Here is a 27210-nt window from a genome sequence, read left to right on the forward strand (position 1 = left end):
AATTTATCAGCTATTCTGAGGCTGAGACAGAATATCTGAATTTGGGCAGTTCCAGAAAATCCGGTATCCTTGCCTGGTGACAGTACAGTGGAGTTTTACATCATGGGACATTTAAAATATACAGACTCAGCCAGTAACTTGTGGAAAGGAGTTTAAATATTGTGACTCGTCCTACATGCTGAATTACCCCAAAGCCTAGGCTTGTCTGTGGAGCTCCCTTAGGATGCGAGACATGCTCTTGCTTTTCCTCAGTTGATCTCAGTTCCCCTGGGCACCCTAGGGTGGAGCATCTTCCTGAGCTGAAGGTAATTCTGGGTTTAAACATGGCTCCTAAGTGCAAGCCAACTTTTCATCTCTTACTTAACCCAAGAAAGAGTCAGTTGTTCCTACCCTGGAGAAAGGTATTATTGAGGGGCCAAATGTCAATCTCTAATATGGTGCTTTCTTAATGGATTTTTGAGGATGATTTTCAAAGTGAGCTTTTCTTGGATTTAAGCCCTGGTGAAACACAGCTCCTCATTCTGCCACCAGCTGCCTCCCCTTACCTGCCTTGCCACACTCCCTCCCCCAACTGATATTCTCTACCTTGGCCATTGTGCATGTAAGTGACCAGGGATAGCCTGTGGAAAGGCTGGCTCCTGACCAGCAAGTGGTCACTGGTAACGTGATGTGCATTTCTGGGATTAGGAGCACCTGACCAGGAGTGAGCACACTGCATACTGAAGGCTTAGGGAAACACTGTGAAGAAGCAAAATCCCTTAACTTGTGACACCGGGCTCTAGCACACAAGGGATCTGGTCATTGTGTCCCATCTTGCTAGATTAGTGTGAGGAGGGCTTTCTTTTCAGACTCGGTTAGTTCTCTCAATACCAGGGCAATAGGTGGAGGATGAGATGGTTGGATGGCATCACTGACTCAGTAGGCATGAGTTTGAGTAAACTCTGGGAGACGGTGAAGGACAGGGAAGCCTGGCATGCTGTAGTCCATGGGGTCACAAAGAGTTGGACACGACTAAGTGACTGAACAAGGTAGAATCTCTAGGGTACAGATTCTGTGTCTTGCATTGCCCTAATATGCTGAGTATTCAGGTTGTTTTTAATACGACTAGATAAATTCTCATGGGGGAGTAGGAGATAAAACCAGGGAAATCCTGAGGTTGTCATCTCATGTTTTGTTACTGTTGCTTAGTGATATGGGGAGGAAAGAAGCAAGGGACATCTGAAAATGGCTACCTATGAGAAGCCAAGTGCATGCTCAGTCTCTCAGTTGTGTCTGACTCTTTGCGACTCTATGGACTTTAGCCCGCCAGGCTGTCCATGGGGATTCTCCAGGCAAGAATACTAGAGTGGGTGGCTATGCCCTCCTCCAGGGGGTCTTTCCAACCCAAGGATCCAACCCACATCTCCTGCGTCTCCTGCATCGGCAGGTGGATTCTTTACCACTGAGCCACCTGGGAAGCCCAGTGTAAGCCATAGGAACATAGAATTTTGGGAATGGAGGAGGCCTCAACCCTACTTCCCGAGTTTTAGAGCTGTGAAACGATTTAAGGTCAGAATACCGAGCAGAGCTAGGACTAGAACTTCAAGTTTTCAGACCCCTAGCTCCTGTTCCTTATTACGTTACAATGTCTCTGATGAACTGGTTTAATAGGAACTGGTTTGGCCTGTTTTGTGGTAATGCAGCCTCACCCTTTAATGAGCTCCCTGTAAGGGGGGAGAACACAGTCCACATTCTTCTTATTGTTTCGGTTTTAGGGGGCATGACTGTCACTGGCAAAGTGCCGTGTGTGCCTAAACTCTGAAAACATTTTGTGCTTGTGTGTGCAGGGGATGGGGAGGAAGTAGAATGAGGTGGATTATGATGGGTGAAGGGGATGGGTGATGCTAACAATGAAAGCCACAAATGCAAAAATTGATTCCATTGAATGGTAATGGATGTTTAATGGAATTAATGGGGGTTTTATGCATATTTCCTGCTTTGATCTGTTTGGCATTAGGCAAATCTAAAAGGAGTAAATTTGAAATGAGACATAGCTCCAGACTGCTTTCTTGGTACTTCACCTTTATAGAAGGAAAGGAATTCTTTCCTTTTATCTTTTGATGACATTTGAGTGGAATAGTTTGAATGGAAATTTTATTTTACTAAGATGATGATGATTATCTTTTTTTTACTTGCTGTTGGTGGCCTCTGCTTTGTAAGTGTCACATTTGCTACAGTGTGGCATGTGCCACACCCAATGGAAATAATCTTGTTTAGGTACCAGTGTGTAGAGGACTGGTTCCCTACCCCCTGGGTACAGGATCTATAGTTGTTCTCTAGGACCAACTCTTCACAGATATTTATCCTCTGTTCTCAGATTCTTTACTGTGAACTTTGTTGATGCAGCTAAAGTGTGAAGGACCCTAGATTGCTAACTGTTAATCTAAAGTGAATGGCAGATACCATGCAGCATCATTCTCATATTGATCTCCAGTACCTCCTGATTGGCAGGAGGTTGGCAAAACTCCCAGTTGAAGTATCTCTGCCCTTGTCTTACTCACATCTTCTTCTCTGATGATGTCTTGCTCTCTGGTCTACAGCTTTTCCTTTTCTGCATTTCTTACATATTTCTATAGAAATATATGAAAATGCAGCATATTAAGTTTAGTTTCCTCGAAAGCATTTTCTTTGGAACCAGCTCCTCCCTGACCTTTGGGCAGTTGAGAGAGCAGCTGTGTGGTCCGCCTAGATTCCAGCTGGGGGGAAAGCAACTTTGCCATGGATTCTGACCCAAAGCCTCCACCGCTACACAGGACTCACCGCCTCTCTTGGCTGCAGCCCGCAAGTGTGCACGTACTGCTGGTGGGGGTCACCTGATGGGGGCGGAGATTACTCTCAACCATTTTCTGGATGAGCTAAATCAGCACAAATGAGTATTCATACATGAAAGAGTTCATCATGAATCTTATGCCCAAATATAGCTCAGCAAATTTACTAGCTTTCTAATTGTCAGCTGTGTTGCTCTGCTCATGCCATCTGTGAGTGCACAAAAGAGGAAGAGAGAAGGGAGGAGAGGAAAGAAGGAGAAGCATAGGGAGTGGACAGAGTGAGGGCAAGAGGGTGAGCCAGAGAAAAGATTGAGAAAGAGAATATTTACTTGAAGGTTTCACCTTCTGCTGGATTACACTAATATATGATTTGGAAATTGGCTCCATATTTCACCAATGTCCCTGAAAAGGAAGATGATACATTTCAACTGCATTTTCAAAGACAGAAATATATATGCTAGACTTTCAGATACACAGGAAGAGTTCGGCTGTATTCCAGGATGTCATTAAAGAGCAGAATATATCTCTAAAATTCTAGCATCAGAGCTGGAAAAGATCTCAATTTAGCTTTTCATTTCCCAGAATCAGAAATTGAAGTATAATGGTGTTAAGTGACTTTGCCAGAGCTCACCAGCTGATCAGAGGCAGAGCAGGCACCAGACACAATTCTCCAGATTTGTACTCTGAGGGCTTTCCGCTGCACCCCGGACATCATGCATGCATCAAATGCCAGAAAACTAAACATACTGGAGAAACTAGAAGGGAAAAAAAAGGATTGGTTGGAATTGAGTTGGAAGGGAAGATGGGAGAAGCTGACCTATTCTTCAGTAGCAGTAAGACTGAGGTCAAGATTTTGAGGGAGGGGCTCCCTCAGGCAGCCTGCAATGGAGCAGAGTAGAGTCTTAGTCTTAGCAGAGCAATCTGATGAGAAGAACCTCTTCTGCAGAGAATAGACCTTTGTGGTGACCTTGGGAGTGGTAAGTGTACCTGGCTGATAATCCATCATATCCTGACTTATCTGGCTAATTGGAGAGAAAGAAACAAAAGATTGGAACAGACATGTCACAAAAGAAAATACAGTGATGGCAAATAAGCATATGAAAAGATGCCCAACTTCATGTGTAATCAAGAAACTGCAAATTGAAACAGTGGTAAGACACCACTACTTACCTGTTGCTGCTGCTGCTGCTGCTGCTAAGTCTCTTCCGTCGTGTCCGACTCTGTGCGACCGTATAGACGGCAGCCCACCAGGCTCCCCTGTCCCTGGGATTCTCCAGGCAAGAACACTGGAGTGGGTTGCCATTTCCTTCTCCAATGCATGAAAGTGAAAAGTGAAGTGAAGTCGCTCAGTCGTGTCCGACCCTCAGCAACCCGATGAACTGCAGCCCTCCAGGCTCCTCTGTCCATAGGATTTTCCAGGCAAGAGTACTGGAGTGGGGTGCCATTGCCTTCTCTGACTTACCTGTTAGAATGGCCAAAATCCAGAATGCTGACATCACTAAATACTGATGAAGATATGGAGAAACTGGAACTCTCGGTTATTGCTGGTGGAAATGCAAAATGGTTTCCAACAGCCACGTTGGAAAACAGTTTGACAGTTTGTTAAAAAACTAAACTTATTCTTACCATATAATCTAGCAATTGGCTTCTTGATATTTACTCAAAAGAATCGACTGTTTATAGCCACACAAAATCTAGCATGTGGATGTATATAGCAGCTTTATTAATAAGTGCCAAAACTTGGAAGCAACTTTTAGTAGATAAATGGATAAATAAACTGTGATATGTACAGACAGTGGATTATTCAGTACTAAATAGAAATGAGCTATCAAGTCATGTAAAAATATGAAGAACCTTAAATGCATATTACTAAGTGAAATAAGGCAATTCTAAAAGGCTACATACTATATGATTCTAAGTATATGACATTCTGGAAAAGGCAAAATTAAAAGATCACTGGTTGCTAAGGGTTAGTGGGGACGGAGGTATGCATAGGTAGAGCACAGAGGATTTTTAGGACAGTGAAATTATACTGCATGATAGTGTGATGGTGGATATGTGCCATTATCCACTGTTATACTACAACAACATGCCATTATACATTTGTCAAGCTTGTAGAATGTATATCACCAAGAGTAAAGCCTAATGGAAACTTTGGACTTAATGGTGATAAAGATGTGACAATAGCTTCATTGGTTTTAACATTTTAACAAATGTACCACATTTTAAAGTGTTAAAATGTTAACATTTTAACAAATGTACCACTCTGGTGCAAGATTGTGATAGTTGGGGAGATTGTATATGTGTTGGAAATCTCTACCTTTAACTCGATTTTGCTGTGAACCTAAAGCTGCTCTAAAATAAAGTCTATTAAAAATTCAGTGTAACACTGCATAAATTTCTAAGTATTATAAGGCTAAGTATAAGAGTCTTTGTCTTATTCTTCTAGAAAGCAGAGCCTAAAACAAGAACTTCAGTGCTTCATGTGAAGGTGTAAACACAGGTGATGAGGTGTAAAACACAGTCTTATTAATGCGTAAAATCTATTTTAATTTATGCCTAATAGAGTAAAAGGGAAATGAAGAAGGGAAGATACCAAGTTGCATGAGGCAAAGCAGGCACTTTACTGTTAAGTACAGGCTGGCACTTAACGGTGAGAAACAGGTCATTCAAGACTCCTCCAGAGGAGTTGCAAGAAAGACCTGACCTTTCAGGTATTCCGCTGAATCTGAAAGTGAAGGAGCAACCCAGTGCCACTAACCAAGAGAAAGAAAAAAGGAGGTGGTAAAGGAATTATGGAGATATGCAGGTTTTGAGTGTTTTTGCCAATGTATTAGGCAAAAAAGAATGAGGAATGAGGAAAATGTATGAAGAAATGGCATCAAAAAGTCAGAAAGGGCAGTAGGCAACTGTTTCAAGGTTCTGGACCCATAATGGAACAGGATATTAATGCTGGAGTTATACCTAGATTTAAATCTGTCATGTAGCAGTTGTGTCACAAAGGGGGAAAAATTAGATCACCTTCTAAGCATGTTTTCTTCACTTCTGAAGATGAAGTGAAATATCACTTAATATGGTAATTTTAAGAGATAAATATTTTAACTTAATGAAATTGCTTGGCACTTAGCATACATTGGGGTTTCCCTAGGGCTCCAAATTTGGCTCAAACAGTAAAGAATCTGCCTGCAGTGCAAAGACCTGGGTTTGATCTCTGGGTTGGAAAGATCTCCTGGAGAAGGGAATGGCTACCCACTCCTGTATTCTTGCCTGGAAAATCCCATGGACAGAGGACCCTAGCGGGCTACGTTCTATGGGGTTGCAAAGAGTTGGTTGGATATGACTGAGCAACTTACACTTTCATTCAGTATACATTACTTTCCTCTGTTCCAGTTCTATTGTTTCATTTCACAAAAGTCTATCATGCCAGTTTTCCCCCAGCATCTGCTTCTAGGGAGATTGGGACATTTGAGAAGGAAGAACTCAGCGTTGTTCCCTAACTTTGAAAATGGCCCAATAAATTTGAATTCCCCATAGCTTCTTTTATTCTCAGCCTGGCTAATGCCAAGGGAAAGTCTCCTGATTTTGTCATTTCATTGGGAAAAAAAGAACAATAAGCCTTCTCTTGAAAAGTGAGTCATTCATTCAGATTACTTTCTTTAGGTTCAGTGTTAACAATTTCTTAAGAAAACGCCTTTTTTTTTTTTTTTTCTTTTTGGTAGTTTTTTTTTTTTTTGGAGGGGGCTTGTATGGTGGCTTAGATGGTAAAGCGTCTGCCTACAATGCGGGAGACCCGGGTTGGGAAGATCTCCTGGAGAAGGAAATGGCAACTCACTCCAGTATTCTTGCCTGGAGAATCCCCTGGACAGAGGAGCCTGATAGGCTACAGTCCATGGGGTCGCACAGAGTCAGACACAACTGAGTGACTTCACTTATATTTAAAAGGTGACAATTAGCTTGTTTGTTAGCTTTCCTCTGATAGTAAAGCCATGAGTAACATCGCTAAATATGGTTGAAAGCTAGAACATTTGGTGTTTCACTGCCTTTGAAAAGTGCAACTGCAGTTTTATCATCAATGAAGATGGTTTCTTTAGTAGTCCAGCATGAGCTTTAGCATTGTCAAAGACAGCTAACTTTCTAGGTAGCCATTTCTAACTGCTGTAGAGTCTTATTAATGCATCAAATCGATTTTAATTTCTTCCTAATTAATACTTGAAATATAGTTTCTTATTTTCAGTGGTTAGTGACTTGCTTTCCTTATGCTTTTTCTTTTATTTGTTGCTCAGTAGTCTGACACTCATTTGGTTCTCAATTCTTTTCATTTTGGAGATGGAAGAATTTTCTACACAGGAAAATGGCATCATGGAGATCATGGAGAATCCTAGAACCTGCATTCTCAATAGAGGCACTGTTACACCCCTTCCCTAGGAGACGAAAAGTGGTTTTTGCCCAGTAAAAAAAAAAAAAAAAAAAAGTAGAATCCTACTCTTTTGATATTTAAAGTACAGATATACATATAGTACATGTAGAGTGTATCTGTGGTAGTAAAATTTTATGAGTGGTGATTACAAAAATATGTCTAAAAGAGCACCTGAGAGGTGTTGATAATGAAAAACAAGTTGAGAAACACTGATTTAGAGCCAGGAAAGGTGATTTTTAAGAGATAAAACTCTGATATGACCTGAGAGATTCAGAATAACTGCCTCTGTTAACACTGCATTATCCCTGTTAATAATCACCAGACCATGGAACAAGCTGACTATGTGAAAGTTTGGTTATTATTTACATCATCCCTTTTGCTTTCTAGCCTGTTAGTGTTTGTTTTGTTTTTGTTTTCTTCCTAGCCTGTTAGTTCTTATAGTTATTATTCATTGTTTTCCAGTGATGATTAAATTATAGAAAAAGATACCAATTGGGGTCTGGTGAGTTGTTGGGTAGAGTTGGGAGGACTCTCTTATTCTGAATTTCCAGGGCAATTTTTAAAATCACTTCACTGTCACATGACCTGGCATTATAGCCTTTTCCTTAGTTCTATTTACTGTACTTCTTAGCTTCCTAGCTGCAGTGTCTTCAGTTCAGTTCAGTTCAGTCAGTCAGTCATGTCCGACTCTTTGTGACCCCATGAATCGCAGCACACCAGGCCTCCCTGTCCATCACCAACTCCCAGAGTTCACTCAGACTCACGTCCATTGAGTCAGTGATGCCATCCAGCCATCTCATCCTCTGTCGTCCCCTTCTCCTCCTGCCCTCAATCCCTCCCAGCATCAGAGTCTTTTCCAATGAGTCAACTCTTCACATCAGGTGGCCAAAGTACTGGAGTTTCAGCTTTAGCATCATTCCTTCCAAAGAAATCCCAGGGCTGATCGCCTTCAGAATGGACTGGTTGGATCTCCTTGCAGGCCAGGGGATTCTCAAGATTCTTCTCCAACACCACAGTTCAAAAGCATCAATTCTTTGGCGCTCAGCCTTCTTCACAGTCCAACTCTCACATCCATACATGACCACTGGAAAAACCATAGCCTTGACTAGACGGACCTTTGTTGGCAAAGTAATGTCTCTGCTTTTGAATATGCTATCTAGGTTGGTCATAACTTTCCTTCCAAGGAGTAAGCGTCTTTTAATTTCATGGCTGCAGTCACGATCTGCAGTAATTTTGGAGCCCAGAAAAATAAAGTCTGACACCGTTTCTACTGTTTCCCCATCTACTTCCCACGAAGTGATGGGACTGGATGCCATAATCTTCGTTTTCTGAATGTTGAGCTTTAAACCAGCTTTTTCACTCTCCACTTTCACTTTCATCAAGAGGCTTTTGAGTTCCTCTTCACTTTCTACCATAAGGGTGGTGTCATCTGCATATCTGAGGTTATTGATATTTCTCCTGGCAATCTTGATTCCAGCTTGTGTTTCTTCCAGTCCAGCGTTTCTCATGATGTACTCTGCATATAAGTTAAATAAGCAGGGTGACAGTATACAGCCTTGATGTACTCCTTTTCCTATTTGGAACCAGTCTATTGTTCCATGTCCAGTCTAACTGTTGCCTCCTGACCTGCATACAGATTTCTCAAGAGGCAGGTCAGGTGGTGTGGTATTCCCATCTTTTTCAGAATTTCCCACAGTTTATTGTGATCCACACAGTTAAGGGCTTTGGCATAGTCAATAAAGCAGAAATAGATGTTTTTCTGGAACTCTCTTGGTTTTTCCATGATCCAGCGGATGTTGGCAAGTTGGTCTCTGATTCCTCTGCCTTTTCTAAAACCAGCTTGAACATCTGGAAGTTCACGGTTCACGTATTGCTGAAGCCTGGCTTGGAGAATTTTGAGCATTACTTTACTAGTATGTGAGATGAGTGCAACTGTGCGGTAGTTTGAACATTCTTTGGCATTGCCTTTCTTTGGGACTGGAATGAAAACTGACCTTTTCCAGTCCTGTAGCCACTGCTGAATTTTTCAAATTTGCTGGCATATTGAGTGCAGCACTTTCACAGCATCATCTTTCAGGATTTGAAATAGCTCAACTGGAATTCCATCACCTCCACTAGCTTTGTTCATAGTGATGCTTTCTAAGGCCCACTTGACTTCACATTCCAGGATGTCTGGCTCTAGGTGGGTGATCACACCATCGTGATTATCTGGGTCATGAAGATCTTTTTTGTACAGTTTTCTGTGTATTCTTGCCACCTCTTCTTAATATCTTCTGCTTCTGTTAGGTCCATACCATTTCTGTCCTTTATTGAGCCCATCTTTGCATGAAATGTTCCCTTGGTATCTCTAATTTTCTTGAAGAGATCTCTAGTCTTTCCCATTCTATTGTTTTCCTCTATTTCTTTGCATTGATCGCTGACCATAATAACTGGCATTTGGAAGGTGCTCAACAGATATTCAATAATACTTCATTAATTTACAAGATAATTTTAATATAACACAAAAGGGGGATACTGGAAATGATGAAATAATTTAACATTTATATGGGATATTTTTCTGAGTGAGATGCTTTATTCTGGGTGAGTGAGGAGCTGTTTTTGTGCAGTAAAAGGAGGAATCCTGCCAGGTTTAGGTATGCTTATCTGTGCAACTGGTGTTTTTAGAAACATTTTCCTCTAGGAAATATTAGTTAAAATATCCAGAATTTGAACAAGTTGTCATATACTTTTCCTCTATCCTTCTGAAGAAAATTTCACCCCCAAAACAACAGACTTAGACTATAATCTCTGTGAAGTGATATAGAGTAGTTTCCTTGATATAATAAGTGAAAAAAAGTAAAGATAAATGATTATCTATAGTATGTTACTTTCATGTAATAAAGACAGGCAAAAAAGAAAATATTCATTTGTGAAAAAAGAAATACAAGATGGATAAACCAGAAACAAATGAGACTGGTTATACAGAGAGAGTGGGAGGGAAAAAGTATGTGTGTGTTGTGGGGTACAGGGACAGTGGAAATGGAATGAATGAAAGGGGGGGCGAATGACTTCTCTGAATATACCTTTCTCTGTACTTCTGACTTTTAGAACCATGTTAATGTTCTGTTTACTCAGAAGGCCATCCAAGATGTGGGCAAACTCAGAACATAAATAATAACTGACCTAATGATTGCACACGAACAACATAACCACAGTGAGTGGTCAGGAGAAGGAAAGAATTAATTTCAGCAACTCTGGGAAACTGGTTTTGACTGTGTATTGTAAGGCGGCCAGACTAAAAGGACTGCACACCGTGTTCTCCATTAACAGCTTGTTTCTTCACAGGAGTGCGGCTTAGCAATTTCAAGTCATCAATGGATGCTAAAACTAGTAGAAAAAGTATTTGCATGAATCAAAGTATCTCTCTATGATATACTTATTAATTTCAAAGAGAAAAATAGTAACTTTATAGTGGAGAAACCTGGCAGACACCCCTTAACCTAATGAACAAAGTTAGTATCATCAATAAATATCGACATATTGACATCATGTGTCTCCTGCGCTCATACACTGAGAAAGGTACAATATCAAATCTGTGGTATTCTGGACAGAATTGAAAACTTGAATTTAATAATGAGCAAACATCAAACAAACCCAAATTGAGGTTTATTCTACAGAATAACAGGCCGATACTCTTCAAAATTGTCATGGTCATAAAAGACTTGAGAGGTGCTCCAGGTTGAAGGAGACTATGATAAATGCACTGTATGATCTTAAACTGGACCTAGACTGGAAAAAGCACATCAGTGGAGCAAATGACAAAATTTGAATTGTTTATAGATTGGATAATAAAATTTTATCAATGTTTATTTCCTTATTTCAACAATTGTACTGTGGTTATATAAGATGTTAACATTTGGGGAAAAGAAGGGAAGAAGGAATTAACTGGACTTATTTGTCCTATTTTGCAACTCTTTTGTAAAGCAAAGTGAAAAGTTAAAGTTAAATGTTTTAAATTCAAATTTAAGAAATTAAAGAAAAATTGTGGCAAGGAGATATTTAAGGACAAATATGGGTTCTGGTCCTCTTCTTGGCTATTACTATTTCTTGGTATGACTAATAATGATAAAAAGTAAGAAAGTGTTCTTTAAAAATAGGTACATTGATAAACACTTGAGATTTGTCATGTATTTAAAATTCTAACTGGCACAGTTGAATATATGAGTAAATAATAGAATGAGGTATGGAAATTAACTGGAAAGGAAATTTTTTAAAGAGAAAACAAATCATGTAGAAAACATCTACCTTCAACCAGGTTCCTCAAGTTTCAGTTACTGCATATTTAAAATCAATAATAACCACCAAGCACTCTCTTCTACAGAGTCAAGTTAAATGATAATACTTAATTAACATAGGTGCATGAATTCTGCTTATTCAAGTATGAAACTCACAGTTGGTAGTATAACAGTCAGTAAAGTGATCTTCGAGCAGTAGGTGAAATTGAAAGCCATTTGACACTGGTATTTCAGGAGTGTTTCTGATACTCTTCTTCCAAGCTGATTTTCTGCTGTTACCATCTAGAAAGTTTACTGAGCGTTCACGATGTGTTGCATGCCACCCGCAAGGGATACGCTCTTTGCTTGATTGAGGCAAATGTTCTAAACTTCCAAAGATTTAGGATTCCAAAGGAGTCTGGCAAATATGTTATAATATTAGGGAGATTAAGTTCCCAAACCTGGGATCAATGGGGTGGTCTTACAGTTCTACAGGGTAAGATGAAGCATCAGACTCTGAGTCTCAAAAAGAATAAAATAACAAACCTTTTGGGACTGGAAACGTGGGGTCACTGGTGCATGAGAGCAAACAGACTAAACAGCAGTCAAGATGACCTGCTCTTGAGGAAGTCTATGCTCACATCACCCAGCAGCTGTCTCTCCCTCTCTTCTCTACGCCTGAATGCAAACACGCACACACACGGATACCCCTGAACTAGGCTGTGGCATATTTCTTTGTTGCATGTGTCTGTTTTTGCTGGGGTGACCTTTTATTCTAGTCAACTGAAACATGTAGTTTTCTTAAGTTTACTTCTGTTATTTAGTGGGAGAAGCAGTTCCTGTAAATATGGCTTTGTGTTTATATAAAAGTCACTGTATTTGTCATTCTTAGCAACTAAAGGAAAAGGAGGAAAAAGACCCTTATCTCTGAAAAATTGTGGGGTAGAACAGTTTTGTGCATGTGAAAAATCAGGTGTCTGCTTGATAGCATCATTCGTTATAGAGTGGACTTGTGCAAGTTAGGGCCACCTTAGTTTCATTTCATTTCAAGGCCCCAGTTAGGGCCTTGGTTACCACAAGTTAGGAGTTGACTTCAGGAATTAATTAATAACAGCATTAGCCTTAAGCTTCTGTCCTCACCTTTTCTAGCCAGGGCTCAGAACAGATCCTGTTCATACCTACTCTATACAATCATGGGAAACCCAGACACATACTCTGTCTCCATTAGGCTAAATATAACTCTGTTCCCTTTTTTCCCCACCTCTGAAAGCACATGAGAAATAAAAGAGGTTTATAGTGATAACCTTGAACCCGCTTTCATTTATTAAGTGGTGAATTATTTGCATATGTTAGTATTTTATAATTAGTAGCAAGTTACTTTCAAAATATGTCAATACAATTGTGTCTGAACCCCTGCACTGAAGGAGAGTATTCTGCCCTGGGCGGATCTGCTGCTTTGTTATACAAACGAAATACTTCTTTATCTATGTTGACTTCTAAGGATTGGCCAGAAACTTAACTTTCCCCTCCTTATTTATCTTTCAAAACCTTCCTGGAGTATCACCTCCATCCTTCATATCTCAGGTGGATTTTATTGCTTTGGTGTATGGTATGTTTACAGTGTGGGCATGTGTCTGTTATTACCCACTGCCCCCTGAATTGTGCTCTGCTGCTGCTGCTGCTGCTGCTAAGTCGCTTCAGTCATGTCTAACTATGTGCGACCCCATGTACGGCAGCCCACCAGGCTCTACTGTCCCTGGGATTCTCCAGGCAAGAACACCAGAGTGGGTTGCCATTTCCTTCTCCAATGCATGAAAGTGAAAAGTGAAAGTGAAGTCGCTCAGTCGTGTCTGACTCTTAGCGACCCCATGGACTGCAGCCTACCAGGCTCCTCAGTCCATGGGATTTTCCAGGCAAGAGTACTGCAGTGGGGTGCCATTGCCTTCTCCGATTGTGCTCTGCTAAGTGCTGCCAAGTCACTTCAGTCATGTCCGACTCTGTGCGACCCCATAGACGGCAGCCCACTAGGCTCCTCTGTCCCTGGGATTCTCCAGGCAAGAATACTGGAGTGGGTTGCCATTTCCTTCTCCAATGCACAAAAGTGAATTGTGCTCACCTGTTCACATATCTGTCCTCCATTTCACTGTGGGTCCTAGAGATGAGGACCCACCTTCATTGTATCCTCTTTGCTTAACATTACCTGGCTTAGAGTTACCAGAGCTTACTATTTCTTAGTAAGCTATAGAAATAGTTCCAGGATATACTATTTGTGAGTGAAATATGTCATTAATTATCTATAAGGAGTATTCATGTAACACTGGGGAAATGGCCAGAAGACCTCAGCTATTCCTTAGAAAATTGTATTGTCGGGGTGGGAGAAGTAGAATAATGGATAAGAAATAAAAAGGAAATATTTTTTATTTTTCACTCTACTCCTGAGTTTTCCTTTGAGATTTGATGACTTTCCTTCCAGCCTAATTACTGTTCAATGCTAAGGGCTGGAGTTTGTGGTTTTGGCTTTCTAGACTCATGATATTTAGCTTTAATTGCCATGTCAAGAACCGATGATTTCCTTTACTGAGAGGATATTCTTAATGAGTTGACACCTATCAGTCATTCCTCCTTTCTCCTGTCTAGCTGAAACCCTGATTTTCTTTTGACATCCACCCTCCACGTGGGGGTGGGGGGAACTAACTCCACCCACAGATATGGTAATGGGCCTGTTTATTCCCACCCTTTCTGCCAGTAACTGGTTCAGGAATGACTTCATATTGTAATTTGGATCCATGATAAAAGAGAGGAAAGGTGTGTTGGAGACTTCTGGGAAAGTTTTCCTTCACTCTTTTGGGAGTTGCCAAAAGTGAGCCCTCTCTCTTCCAGTGGAGGCTTTTGTGTGCAGCTGTGAGATGGAACTGCTGTGCCATCTCACTGACCACCTGGGAGGAGGGTGGGATTTATAGAATTCTGGGAAAACCCAAGTCAGAGCTGGTGGATTAGGTCAATGGGGGAACCTGCCCTATGCTAGTTTTCCAATTAGGTGAGCCAGTCAACATTCTCTGGAGAAGGCAATGGCACCCCACTCCAGTACTCTTGCCTGGAAAATCCCATGGGCAGAGGAGCCTGGTAGGCTGCAGTCCATGGGGTTACAAAGAGTTGGACACGACTGAGTGACTTCACTTTCACTTTTCACTTTCATGCATTGGAGAAGGAAATGGCAACCCACTCCAGTGTTCTTGCCTGGAGAATCCCAGGGACAGAGGAGCCTAGTGGGCTGCCGTCTATGGGGTTGCACATAGTCGGACACGACTGAAGTGACTTAGCAGCAGCAGTAGCAGCAGCAGTCAACATTCTCATTGTTTAAGCTAGTTTGATAAGTGTCTGCTGTGACTTGCAGCCAGAAGGGTTATAATTTGTTAACAAAACAAAAATTCTCTAGTTTTGAAAAGGTGGAAAGTGGAAACAAAGCAAGACAGTTTGACAGGTGGCAGAACTTTAAAAAATCAGTTCACTTAAACCAGTGCTTCTCAAACTTGAACATACATTAGAATCACCTGAAGAACGTTAAATTGCTGAGAATCGGTCCCAGAGCTTCTGATTCCTTAGCTCTGGGCAAAGACTGAGACTTTTCATTTCTAACAAGTTCCCCAGTGGTGTTGATGCTCCTGGTCCAGGGATCACCTTTGAGAATTACTGCCTTAGAGTTCCAAGTATTCTGCCTTTCTTGCCAGGATACCCACGAGTTGGGGTCAGGGCCATGGCGCCAAGAAATGAACTCTGGCTGTTTCTGGAGGAGCCACCAAGTGCCTTAAAGCAAGAAAACCCACATAAAGGGCCAAAGTACAGTTTTGGTCATCTTTTTTTTTTTCACTTGTTTATTTCCTTTCAGTTTATTGAGATGTAATTGACATACAGCACCGTATAAGTTTAAGGTACAGCATAATGATTTGGCTTTTATACATCATGAAATGATGATCACAATAACTTTAGTGAACATCCGTCATCTTGAATAAATAGAAAATTAAAGAAGTGGAAAAATATATTTTTCCTTGTGATGAGATGATTGTCTTCTTAAATGAACCACCTTCTTCATGAGAAGAGGATTTGTGACTTAGATTTAACACACGGCTCTAAATAGGCTGTAGGTACTCAATAACCCTTAATTAACTTACTGGAAGTAAAGAGCTGTCTGCCAAGCGTTTGTGGTTGGATATTTTAAGATGAGAGTAGGTATAGTACAGAGAAGGCTGAAACTAACACAGGCTGATGACTATGTAAATAAGAGTTCACTTAGTTGCTACAAAACTAGCAACTTGGGAAACCTAGCACTGTGATCTCTTTGAAGCCTTAGGCTTCTAACCCGGAAACTAATCATCTGTCACTGTTCTACCTTTCACACTAACCCCACAATAAATCTCAGATGCCACTCTACTAGCTTGGCAGTGTTGCTTGTGCCTTCAATCACTTATCCCTTGTGTAGACACATCTATTCCAAGTTTATAATAAAGGAGACCTTTGTGTTACAGATAGATAAGGAACTCTGACTTTGTAAGAGAAGAGAATCTTCCTGCTCTTTATGTGGCTTGCATTCAGACAAATAACTGCTTTGTAAACAAGGAACATAATTGGTGTTTGTACAAGGGCCAGAAGTGCTTCTCTGCTTTCTTTCCCAGCAGCAAACATAGGTCCCAAATGCAGTGAGGCTCTGCCTGTCTCCGGTGATGGAAGGAAATCTGTGGTGGGCAGGCACGAGGCCTTCTCCCTGGTAGGGAGTCGCTGTTTCCTCCAAGCCTCTATTTAAACCAGGAGTTCGTTCTCCCTGAGGCAGGGTCAGGCAAGGGCTTCTTGGCTTTAAGTTGCCTTTTGTGGTTCCTTTGGCCTCAGGTTTTGCCAAGTGATTCACGCATTTTGGAAATGCAGGGAGGAATGTGAAGGAGCGGCCTTCCTCTCAGCCAGGAATGGATTAAGACAGAAGCATCCAAGTTGATGAGCATAGTTTGATGCAATCCTGTGCTTTTCAGCCATCCACTTGTTATGTGCAGCCCTCTCCCGTGGTTTCAGGCTTCTGCTAGGTCTGGCAGCAGAAGGGTGTGACAGTCTCTGTGAATAAGTACATTTATGATGGTTACTGAACCGCAGGCCTTCACAGACGCGTTTCTCCAACACTGGAATGGAATTTGTATTTGGTACAAATTAATGATATTCTGCAACTTGCATTTCCCCCTTTTTATATTTCTACAAGTTATTAGAAATAAATTTTAAGGGAAATGCTCCTTATCTAGAAAACCAGAACAAAAAGTTTTAAGTTTGATAAAGAAAACTCACTTTGTTGAAGAGAGGTTTGAGTTTAATATAGTACTTTCTGAAATGCTTGCCTTTGTTGTGAAATACCACGAATATAAATATTAAGCTGAAAGGTGAAGTTCTGCAGGGCAAGAGATTTCACAAAGCTTTTCATCAAACATGCCCTCTGTATTCTTAAAAACATTATCACCAGTCATTTAGCTGTTGTTCAACTTCTCACCATGTTATAGCAGGCGACAGGAACAACCTCTCCATGTCGTGGTAGGGGTAGGATTGGATAGAGTATAAAGCAGGGCATTTTGGTGATTCCTTGCTTAGATTCTCAAATTTCAAAATGCTTTGTGGAGCAATGAGATTAACCTTATGCTTTTCTTGCCTCTCTGACAACTTCTGTTGCAACCCAGGATGATTTCTCAATGAGGTCATACATTTCTTGTTAAGAATGATGTGTGTGTGCTCAGTTGTATGATAGAGGTTGGAAATTTCCTTATTGCATATCTTTTTCAAATCTGCTTTGTTATTTTATTTTTTTTGATAGTGTCGTGTTCCTTTCTCATATTTTTAATTCTTTCTTTTACTTTTAAAAATAATTTAAAACCTCCTGTTCAGATAATTCTATTATGTGAAGTTCATATTTGTTGTTTCTTTGAACCTTCAGCCATGGTGACATTTCCTTCAGGTTTTGTGATTTAGGATTGTGAGCTCTTGTCTGTGAGAACCCTGTGTGGCCTGAGATGAGAATGTGTTTTTACAAAGAGGCTTCCTGGTTTCGTTAGCCAGGACCTCAGGGGCAGTGACAATCTGGAAACCAATTTTTATGTTACTTTCTTTGGGGATTTATTGCCCTTGCTAGGAGTATAAATCCATATTGAAAACTCACCGTGAGGGCAAGCCTCTTGTTGCAAATTATCAGGGGAGATTTTTTTTTTCCCCCGTAGAGTTCAGCCTGAGGGAGAGGAGTTTCCTTGTCCTCCATCTGTAGATCGATTTTTTGTTTTAGTCTACGCGTTCTCAGGGTGTAGCCCTTTTAGGGTCCTGGCTCAATGTAAGAATCTTAGTTCTCTCACCCCATCTTGTGGCCACCCCATGTATCATTAACATGCAAGCACATTTCTTACTGAGAATGGCAGTGACCTCTGTCTAGAGTAATAGGAACTTGAGTACCTGTTTTTGAGATTTCTCTCGGTTTGGGGCCTTTGGGTGTTTCCTTTCCATTTTTGAGAGAAAAAAAAAAATGTCTGTTGTATTTCTGGGCCATCTCTTTAGGCTTGGTTTACTCTGAACTCTAAGAGGCAGTTAAGAAGTATCCTCAGGGAAGCCTCATAACCTGGCAATTTCTTAGAATTCCAGGACCCAAGGAAGACTATAGATTTGAGGATATTTCTCTGGTCAATCTTCATTTAAATATGAATATCAAGGAGTTCAGAGCCTCCCTAGAATACAGAGGCTAAGGCAACCTCCATCTTTCAGCTCTGGCGTAATGAAATGAAAAGTGGGTTAGAGTCAGAAGGCCTAAGTTCAGATCTTGACTTTGCTCTGTAAAATTGGATGTTTACTTAAATTGCTTGAACTTCCATTTCTTAAGCTGTAAAATGGAGACAGTAATACCTGACAGAGATACCGTATAGTGTTAAAGGGTATAGTGAAAGTAAAATAAAAAGTTGGAGTGGAGCAAGCATTCAAAATTGGTAATTGAATAAACTCTTCGGTCATCTTAATGGTTGGTCTGATCCCTCGACCATTGTCCTGGTCATTGTGGTTGGGAATCCAACACTCATTCTACTCTAGTCTAAACCAGTGGTTCACAAACTGAAGTACATCTGAATCACCTGGAATTCTTGTTAAAACACAGATTACTGCTGCTGCTGCTAAGTCGCTTCAGTCGTGTCCGACTCTGTGTGACCCCATAGACGGCAGCCCACCAGGCTCCCCTGTCCCTGGGATTCTCCAGGCAAGAACACTGGAGTGGGTTGCCATTTCCTTCTCCAATGCATGAAACTGAAAAGTGAAAGTGAAGTTGCTCAGTCGTGTCCGACTCTTTGAGACCCATGGACTGCAGCCTTCCAGGCTCCTCCACCCATGGGGTTTTCCAGGCAAGAGTACTGGAGTGGGGTGCCATTGCCTTCTCCGAAAACATAGATTGCTGTGCCTCAGTTCAGGAGACCCTGATTCAGTGAGTCTGGAGCTAGTCCTAATAGTTTACCTTGTTCCCAGGTACTGTTCATGGATCAGGGACTGCACTTTGACAACCATTCACGTTCTTCCCACTGGTGGTTGGTTTTGGAAGGGGCACATGATCTGAATCTGCTGGAAGAGATGCAAGGGGAAGTCTGCTGCAAGCTTCCAGGAAACATCCCCTCAATCCTGAGAGAAAAACAGGAAAGCCTAGATCTGTTTTTCCTCTAGCCACGCTGTCAGGACATGATCCCTAGAACTGCTATAGGCATGTTGCCTTGATCCTGAGGATGAAGCCAGTCTAGGGTAGAGAGCAGAGCCAAGTGAATCCCAGGGCAGCAGAGCTAGAATCCTGATAGTTTCTTTTTGGCTAGGTACTGCTCTGCCTCTGTTATTTATCATGTGAGGTATTGTATAAATGGGGGGGGGGACTTTAAAAAGTTTTTAAGTACACTTTGAGTCATGAGTTTCCTGGTTGTTGACCACCCCAAATATTCTAAGCCATGTGGCATGGTATTAATTTGTTGGATCTTATTCTCGTTACCCCCAGCTATAGAGTGTCAAAGTACGAGTTCATTTAAAGTTATGCTTTCGTTTCTGTTTTTGACCTACTCACTTTCTATGATACTTTCTTCTCCAATGTGCCTTTCCCTCCCACCCTCCAATTTTACCCAGTCCTCTGGGGATATACTGCAACACTGTCAAACTGTGAATCTCTTGAAAGGAGGCAACCGCTCCAAACTTGCATCTTCTTTCCACATATGAGATGGCGGTGTCCATTTCTGGTTGAATGTAGGATGACCATTTTACTGGATGTCTTCTTCCTTGTATCCTATTTCTATACATTGCTTTTTTTTTTTTTTTGCAACCCTAGCTAATTAGTAACTTAATCTCTTTTCAGACTTTTAATTCCATTTTCTAGAATTTCCCAATCAAGTCAACGTTGATTCTACCAGAATTTTAACTGTACCCTGTCCTTCTGTTGTGTGGAATTTTTGCTGGAAGGAATTGCAGCAAGAATCAAGGCTGTGTGATGTAAATACCTCAATCCTGCATAGTCACTAGGGCTACAAAGAAAAGGAAAAGAGAGCTCTCTAGGGAGCTGAGCCAGCTCAGCACCTCCACGTGGAGTCTGAGAAAAGGAATGGTGATTTTTCCCCCCTTCTTTTTAATCCCAGTTTGGACAGCTTCTTTATTCAGAACATCAAGGACTGTTGACAGTTGAGTGAAAAGAGTAGGGACTCATGGGATTGCTAATGAGATAGAAAGCCACCTCAGAATCAAAATAAATTTCTATTTGTTGGGCTCCTCTGGCCATGGGGAGATGAGTGAAGAGCCGTAAGCCAATTTCTACTGACAGGTTTCCTTGTCCTGGTGAATAGCGTTATGCGCCATCTATTAATAGTTGGCTTCTGAGAGGACAGGCCAAGGGCTGCCAGCTGTGTGCTGTCCTCCCAGCAGAGAGCTGGGCCGAGGTGAGCACGTTGGCAGGAAGCACAGTATATGGTTGGAAAATAAGATTCTTAACAATTGCAGGTAACACACAGTATTTTTCATAAAAGTAATTTTCTTAGCCTACAAATCCAGGCAAGTGTGAAAAGGAAGAATTCTATTATTTTCTGATATCAAATGCCATTTCTCACTTTCTCTGCAATTCTAATCAGCTCTCTAGACCACATCATGTTCCAAGTCTTCTTTTAAAGCCTTGCCTGACAACTCAAGCTAAAATTAATATTTCTTTCTTTAGAGTTCCTAGATATGTAATGACCCTACTCTTATATTGTCTTATTTTGCAAACTTGACCATCCAGCTCTTTGAAGGCGAGGACTATATTACACGTCTTTTCTGAGACTCTTCACACAAGATTCGGCACAGTGCTTTGATTGTAGAAGTCACCCAGTGAAAATATTGGTTTATCAGTTGATTCTTGTTTTTTTTAATTTAATGAAGTATATACAGCATTGTAGACTTAGGATTCATTTAAGAAGAGAGTTTTCTCACATAAGGCCTATGGATGGACATCTGGGCTTCTGCAAACTCCCTGAAATTGAATGCAAAGTACATTCTGGGGAAAGGGACCATAGCTGTCAGCAGATTCACACAGAAGTTCCTGATTCTCTCCTAAATGATGAGAATTTATTCATTTTCTTTTCTGTTGACAAAACTAGGTCCTAATGCCATGTCTCTGACTACACCAGTAAGAGTTCTCTTGGGATGCCTCAGTTTCCATTTTTAGTTGTTGTTCCTAAAAGAGAAGCAGAAATTAAATGGAAGTTCACATGCTGTGATAAGATGATATAGTTTTTAATTGCACACCAGTAAAAGGATGGTTTTTCTAAGTTCCAGTAGAGATGGTATGTCTTGATGGTTTGATATATGGGTGCTAAGCCAGATGACCCACTCATGAATCCCAGCTCTGTCACTTACTAGCTGGATGGCTTTTGAAAAATTACTTAAATTCTCTGAATCTCTTTTTCTTCATCTGAAAATTGGGAACAGCAATAGTGATCTAATTCCTAGGATTGTTCTGAAGATTAAATAAGTGAATGCAGGTAGAACATTTAAAACTGTGCCTTACAAAAGTGTGATGCATTAGCTTTTTTTTTTTTTTTAATTATTGCTATTATTGTTGTTGTTTGACTCTACTTCTCATTTTCATCAATGCAGAGTAGTTAAGGTAATTGTTTCTTCAGTGGCGTTTCCACCACCAGATTCTCTCCTGAGTAATTACATTAGAGTCATATCAGATTGATGAATTGCTTTGCAGAAATCATGTAGTTTTGCTCTTTACTAAATAGAAATCTGTTTCCTTGCTTGAATTTGCTTGGCACTCTGATGTCAAATCCTCACACTGTGAGAGTATTTAAGTCATTTTAAACATTATAAGGGCAGAGAATAGAGATTAGTGTGCCTTTTCTCCCACACGTTTTTTTGAAAATTATTAACAAAAGTGTTTATTCCAAGAAATACTTTTAGTAGAAAAACTTAGCTATGCTTTTAGTTGCTGTTAACTTGGAAATGGATGAAATGAAATGCAGAGGATGTGGACAGATTAAAGTCAGTACTGTCTGGAATTAAGTCTTCCCATTGACCATAAGATTCAGTTCAGTTCATTTCCTCAGTCATGTCCGATTCTTTGCGACCCCATGGACTGCAGTGCGCCAAGCTTCCCTGCCCATCACCAACTCCCAGAGCTTATTCAAACTCATGTCCATCAAGTCAGTGAGGCCATCCAACCATCTCATCCTCTGTTGTCCCCTTCTCCTCCTACCTTCAATCTTTCCCAGCATCAGGGTCTTTTCTAGTGAGTCAGTTCTTCACATCAGGTGGTCACAATATTGGAGTTTCAGCTGCAGCATCAGTCCTTCCAGTGAATATTCAGGACTGATTTCCTTTAGAATAGACTGGTTGGATCTCCTTGAAGTCCAAGGGACTCTCAAGAGTCTTCTCCAACACCACAGTTCAAAAGCATCAATTCTTCGGCGCTCAGATTTCTTTATAGTCCAACTCTCACATCCATACGTGACCACTGGAAAAACCATAACTTTGACTAGATGGAAAAGTTTGTTGGCTAAGCAATGTCTCTGCTTTTTAATATGCTGTCTAGGTTGATCATAGCTTTTTTCCAAGGAGTAAGCGTCTTTTAATTTCATGGCTGCAGTCACCATCTGCAGTGATTTTGGAGCCCCCCAAAATAAAGTCTGTCACTGTTTCTATTGTTTCCCCATCTATTTGCCATGAAGTGATGGGACCAAATGCAATAATCTTAGTTTTCTGAATGTCGAATTTTAAGCCCACTTTTTCACTTTCCTCTTTCACTTTCATCAAGAGGCTCTTTAGTTCTTCTTCACTTTCTGCCATAAGGGTGGTGTCATCGGAGTATCTGAGGTTATTGATATTTCTCCCAGCAATCTTGGTTCTAGCTTGTGCTTCATTCAGCCTAGCATTTCGCATGATGTACTCTGCATATAAATTAAATAAGCAGGGTGACAGTGTACAGCCTTGACGTACTTCTTTCCCCATTTGGAACCAGTCTGTTGTTCCATGTCCAGTTCTAACTGTTGCTTCTTGACTTGCATACAGATTTCTCAGGAGACAGGCCAGGTGGTCTGGTATTCCCATCTCTTTAAGAATTTTCCACAATGTGTTATGAGCCACACAATCAAAGGCTTTGGTATAGTCAATAAAGCAGAAGTAGATGTTTTACTGGATTTCTCTTGCTTTTTTTATGATCCAGTGGATGTTGGCATTTTGACCTCTGGTTCCTCTGCCTTTTCTAAATCCAGCTTGAACATCTGGAAGTTCATAGTTCACATACTGTTGAAGCCTGGCTTGGAGAATTTTGAGCATTACTTTGCTAGCATGTGAGATGAGTACAATTGTGTAGTAGTTTGAACATTCTTTGGCATTGCCTTTCTTTGGGACGATTAAGATTAGCCCTGTTAATAGGCTTTGATTAATCTCAGAATGTATAAGTTTAATTTTTAGACATGGTATGACTGGTGAACTCTTAGATCTTAATTTGGGGAGATGCAGGAAAGTGATAGTGATTTTTGTGGAGAGAGATGTTGTGCTAAATGAAGCAATTTGTCCAGTGTTACTTTTACAAGGTGACTAGCAAACTTTGGAGAAGGGAAGTGATGTATAGAGGCTTTGCTGTAGCAGTTCATCAGCTAAGTGCACATCCACTTTCCCCTGAATATTGAAAGTGTAAATAAACAACTGATATCAACTACTCCATTCCCAGGATCCTAAGACGCTATGGAATTAGAATATACATATTTAAGGAGGAGAAACATTTCCGTTTGAGATCTAGGATAATGAAGAGTTGTGATGGAAATTGGATTTATAAGAAGTAAGAATATACATTAATTAGGGTCTTTGTGGAAAATAGTTGACTCCTACAAAGTGGGTAATTTTCAGAGAGTTTAAATAAAACTAAATGTATAAAGGTATAGACAGGATATCCAGAAATGACAGGGGATAGTGTGGTATCCTCAGGCTACTAAGGAATGAGGGCAGTGCCTGTCCATCCCTGGGTCTGAATGAGCAGGTAATAATCACAACTGAGGGGAAACAGAGGGAGGGAGAGAATGGGTCGGATGGGGGAAGAATGACTTTGGTCAAAGTCAAAGGATGGCGGGAATATAAACTGGTATAGCCATTATGGAAAGCAGTATGGAGAGTCCTTAAAAAAAACACACACACACACACCTAAAGAAATAACTACCATATAATTCAGCAACTCCACTTCTGATATATATCTGAAGGAAATGACATCAATGTAGTCATATCCCTATGTCACTGCATCATTATTCACAGTAAGGAAGATATGGAAACAGCCTAAATGGCCATCTATGGGTAGATGGATAAAGAACTGTGGTATATTGGAATATTATACAATGGATTACTATTCAGCCATGAAAAAGAAGGAAATCCTATCATTTGTGACAAACTGGATGATTCTAGAGGACATTATGCTAAGTGGGATAAACCAGACACTGAAAGACAAACTTTTTTTTTTTTTTTAATATAGAATGCTTCACGAATTTGCATATCATCCTTAGGCAGCGGCCATGCTAATCTTCTCTGTATCATTCCAATTTTAGTATATGTGCTGCCAAAGTGAGCACGACAAACATCATTTAATCTTACTTGTATATGGTATCTAAAATAAACTTACTCAGAAAAACAGGGTAGAACTGTGGTTGTCAGGGGCAGGAGGGTAGGGTAAACGGGGAGATACTGGTCAAATAGTACTAAATTTCACTTATGCAAGATGAAAAAGTTTTCAAGATCTGATGTTCAGCATGGTGACTGTAGTTAATAATACTGTATCATGTATTTGAGAGTTGCCAAGAGAATAGACCTTAAGTGTTTTCACCATACACGCACACAGAGTAAATACATGAGGTGATGCATAGGTAAATTCACTTGATTGGGGGAATCATTTCACAACATATACATATTTCCAAAGATCATGTTGTGAACCTTAAGGTTTTTTTTGGAAAAAATATTCATACGTTTTTTGGCTGTGATGGGTCATTTTTGCTGCACACGAGCTTTCTTTAGTTGCAGTGAGCGGGGCTACTCTTCAGGTGGCGCGTGGGCTTCTCATTGCGATGCTTCTCTTGTCGGGGAGCACAGGCTCTGCATGCACAGGCCTCAGTGGTTGCAGCACATGGGCTCAGTAGTTGTGGCTGTCAGGCTCTGCTGCTGTTGCTGCTAAGTCACTTCGGTCGTGTCCGACTCTGTGCGACCCCATAGACGGCAGCCCACCAGGCTCCCCCGTCCCTGGGATTCTCCAGGCAAGAACACTGGAGTGGGTTGCCATTTCCTTCTCCAATGCATGAAAGTGAAAAGTGAAAGTGAAGTTGCTCAGTCGTGTCCAACTCTTAGCAACCCCATGGACTGCAGCCTACCAGGCTCCTACGTCCATGGGATTTTCCAGGCAAGAGTACTGGAGTGGGTTGCCACTGTCAGGCTCTAGAGCACAGTAATTGTGGCACAGTAATCCCAGCTGTTCCTCGGCATGTGGGATCCTCCCGGACCAGAGATCAAACCAGTGTCCCCTGTACTGCAAGGCGGATTCTCAACCACTGGACCACCTGTGCACCTTAAATTTATACACTGTTTATTTGTCAATCATATTTCAATAAAGCTGGGGAGAAATGTCAAAGGATGTTGCCAGAGTTGGGCAAGTCTGCAAGGAAAGGAAGAGATAAATGCCCCGATCTCGCTCTTTTTCTTTCCTGATCCCCACCAGTGGTCCAGTAAGAACCCAGTGAGAAGCCAGAGAGCAGAGGAGACACTTATGTGCTCCAAAGAGGTAATGGTATACCAGGCATTTTTGACACCCAGAACAGATAATTTTTAATACCCTTACCCTTGCTTATATAGGACAAAATTATTTTCAACAATAACCATGTGAATAATCAATCATAATTATTGATTCACCCTTAAGTTTTATAATAAATGTAGTTAACAATTATTCATAAAAGTAATAATTTTAAAGTTTAAATTCAGTAAAATATTTCATGTATTAACTTTGCATTTATCAAACAAAACAGTATAATTGCACTGTTTTACTGCTTTAAATTTTAAGCATGAGTTAAAAATTCCATGTGATCAAACAGAATGGCAGAACTTATGTCACTCAAGTTTTAATTTTTCCTCTTGACAATTGCGTTTTCTAATTTGCTGTTTAAATGAGATATGTAGTACTCTGGGGGGCTGGAGGCAAGAATTGCTCTTGTAATAGCACATACCACTGACTCTGGACCCCTAAAATTTACTCTGGAAAGAAGTACCTCTCGCCGGATCTCTGTGTGTCAGGGCTGGAAGCTGATTGGATTAACTTCTATGTAGAATAAAATGTTTATTAAAGAAAGGTAGTGGGAGAGAGAATTTGAGGCCCACAAACCTATTATTAAAACTGTCGCAATTCTTGGTTTTAGATTTTTAGCCATGTGTTAATAAAATGCTGATTGGCTTTTGGTTGATTTATTCTTATTGTCAAATTTTCCAATTTTCCACAAACAATTCATCTCCTTATTGCCTGCACCAGACTTCCCTGGTGGCTCAGACAGTAAAGAATCTGCCTACAGTGTGGGAGACCTGGGTTCGATCTCTGGGTTGGGAAGATCCCCTGGAAAAGGGCATGAAAACCCACTCCAGTATTCTAGCCTAGAGAATCCCCATGGACTGAAGAGCCTGGCAGGCTACAGTCCATGGGGTCTCAAAGAGTTGGACACGACTGAACGACTAAGCACACATTGCCTGCACCAGGGAGCAGGGCAGGAAGTCGGTCCAGAGAGGCAGCAGAAAGGCATCTTGCTCAGAACATTAAGTTAAGAATCGAGAGCTTTCTAAGCCAGAAGGAGTGAACTCTTCCGTTCTTGCTACCTGTCTTGCATTGGTATTCTGCTCCTTGTGTGTCTACATGAGATTGTCATGCATGTTAGCCTCCTGTTACAGATTTTGTGAGAGCTGTGTATTTGAGGTGAGTGGCTGAGTGGAGTGAAGACAACAGAAATGGAGGAAAGACCCATGGTTCTGTATAACAAATGAAAACCGTAGAAACTCTTTTTACTGAAAGACTGCTTCCTAGAGCTTTTGGGAAATGCTGTCCTGGGGCATAATCTCCTTCCCTGAGAGTCTCCATCTCAAATGCCTCCCGTTTTCCTGCCTTCCTCTTCTTCCTGCCTCTGTAAGTTGCTGTTTCCTTTCGCCTTCTTTCTTGGCTTTTTCTCCCCAC

The 27210-nt window shown here is 40.9% G+C and overlaps 1 protein-coding gene and 1 non-coding gene across 2 annotated transcripts in view; one reads left to right on the forward strand and one right to left on the reverse strand.

The window, feature by feature from the left end:
* AKAP6 (A-kinase anchoring protein 6) overlaps positions 1-27210 on the forward strand; it is a 500589-nt gene that overhangs the window by 58941 nt on the left and 414438 nt on the right. The gene's annotated exons all lie outside the window — the stretch shown is intronic.
* Positions 24480-24586, reverse strand: LOC112443364 (U6 spliceosomal RNA). Its single transcript, XR_003031696.1, has one exon. It is a non-coding gene; the product is annotated as a U6 spliceosomal RNA (small nuclear RNA).

The sequence above is a fragment of the Bos taurus genome, chromosome 21 (genome assembly GCF_002263795.3).
Source record: "Bos taurus isolate L1 Dominette 01449 registration number 42190680 breed Hereford chromosome 21, ARS-UCD2.0, whole genome shotgun sequence".
Taxonomy (NCBI): domain Eukaryota; kingdom Metazoa; phylum Chordata; class Mammalia; order Artiodactyla; family Bovidae; genus Bos; species Bos taurus.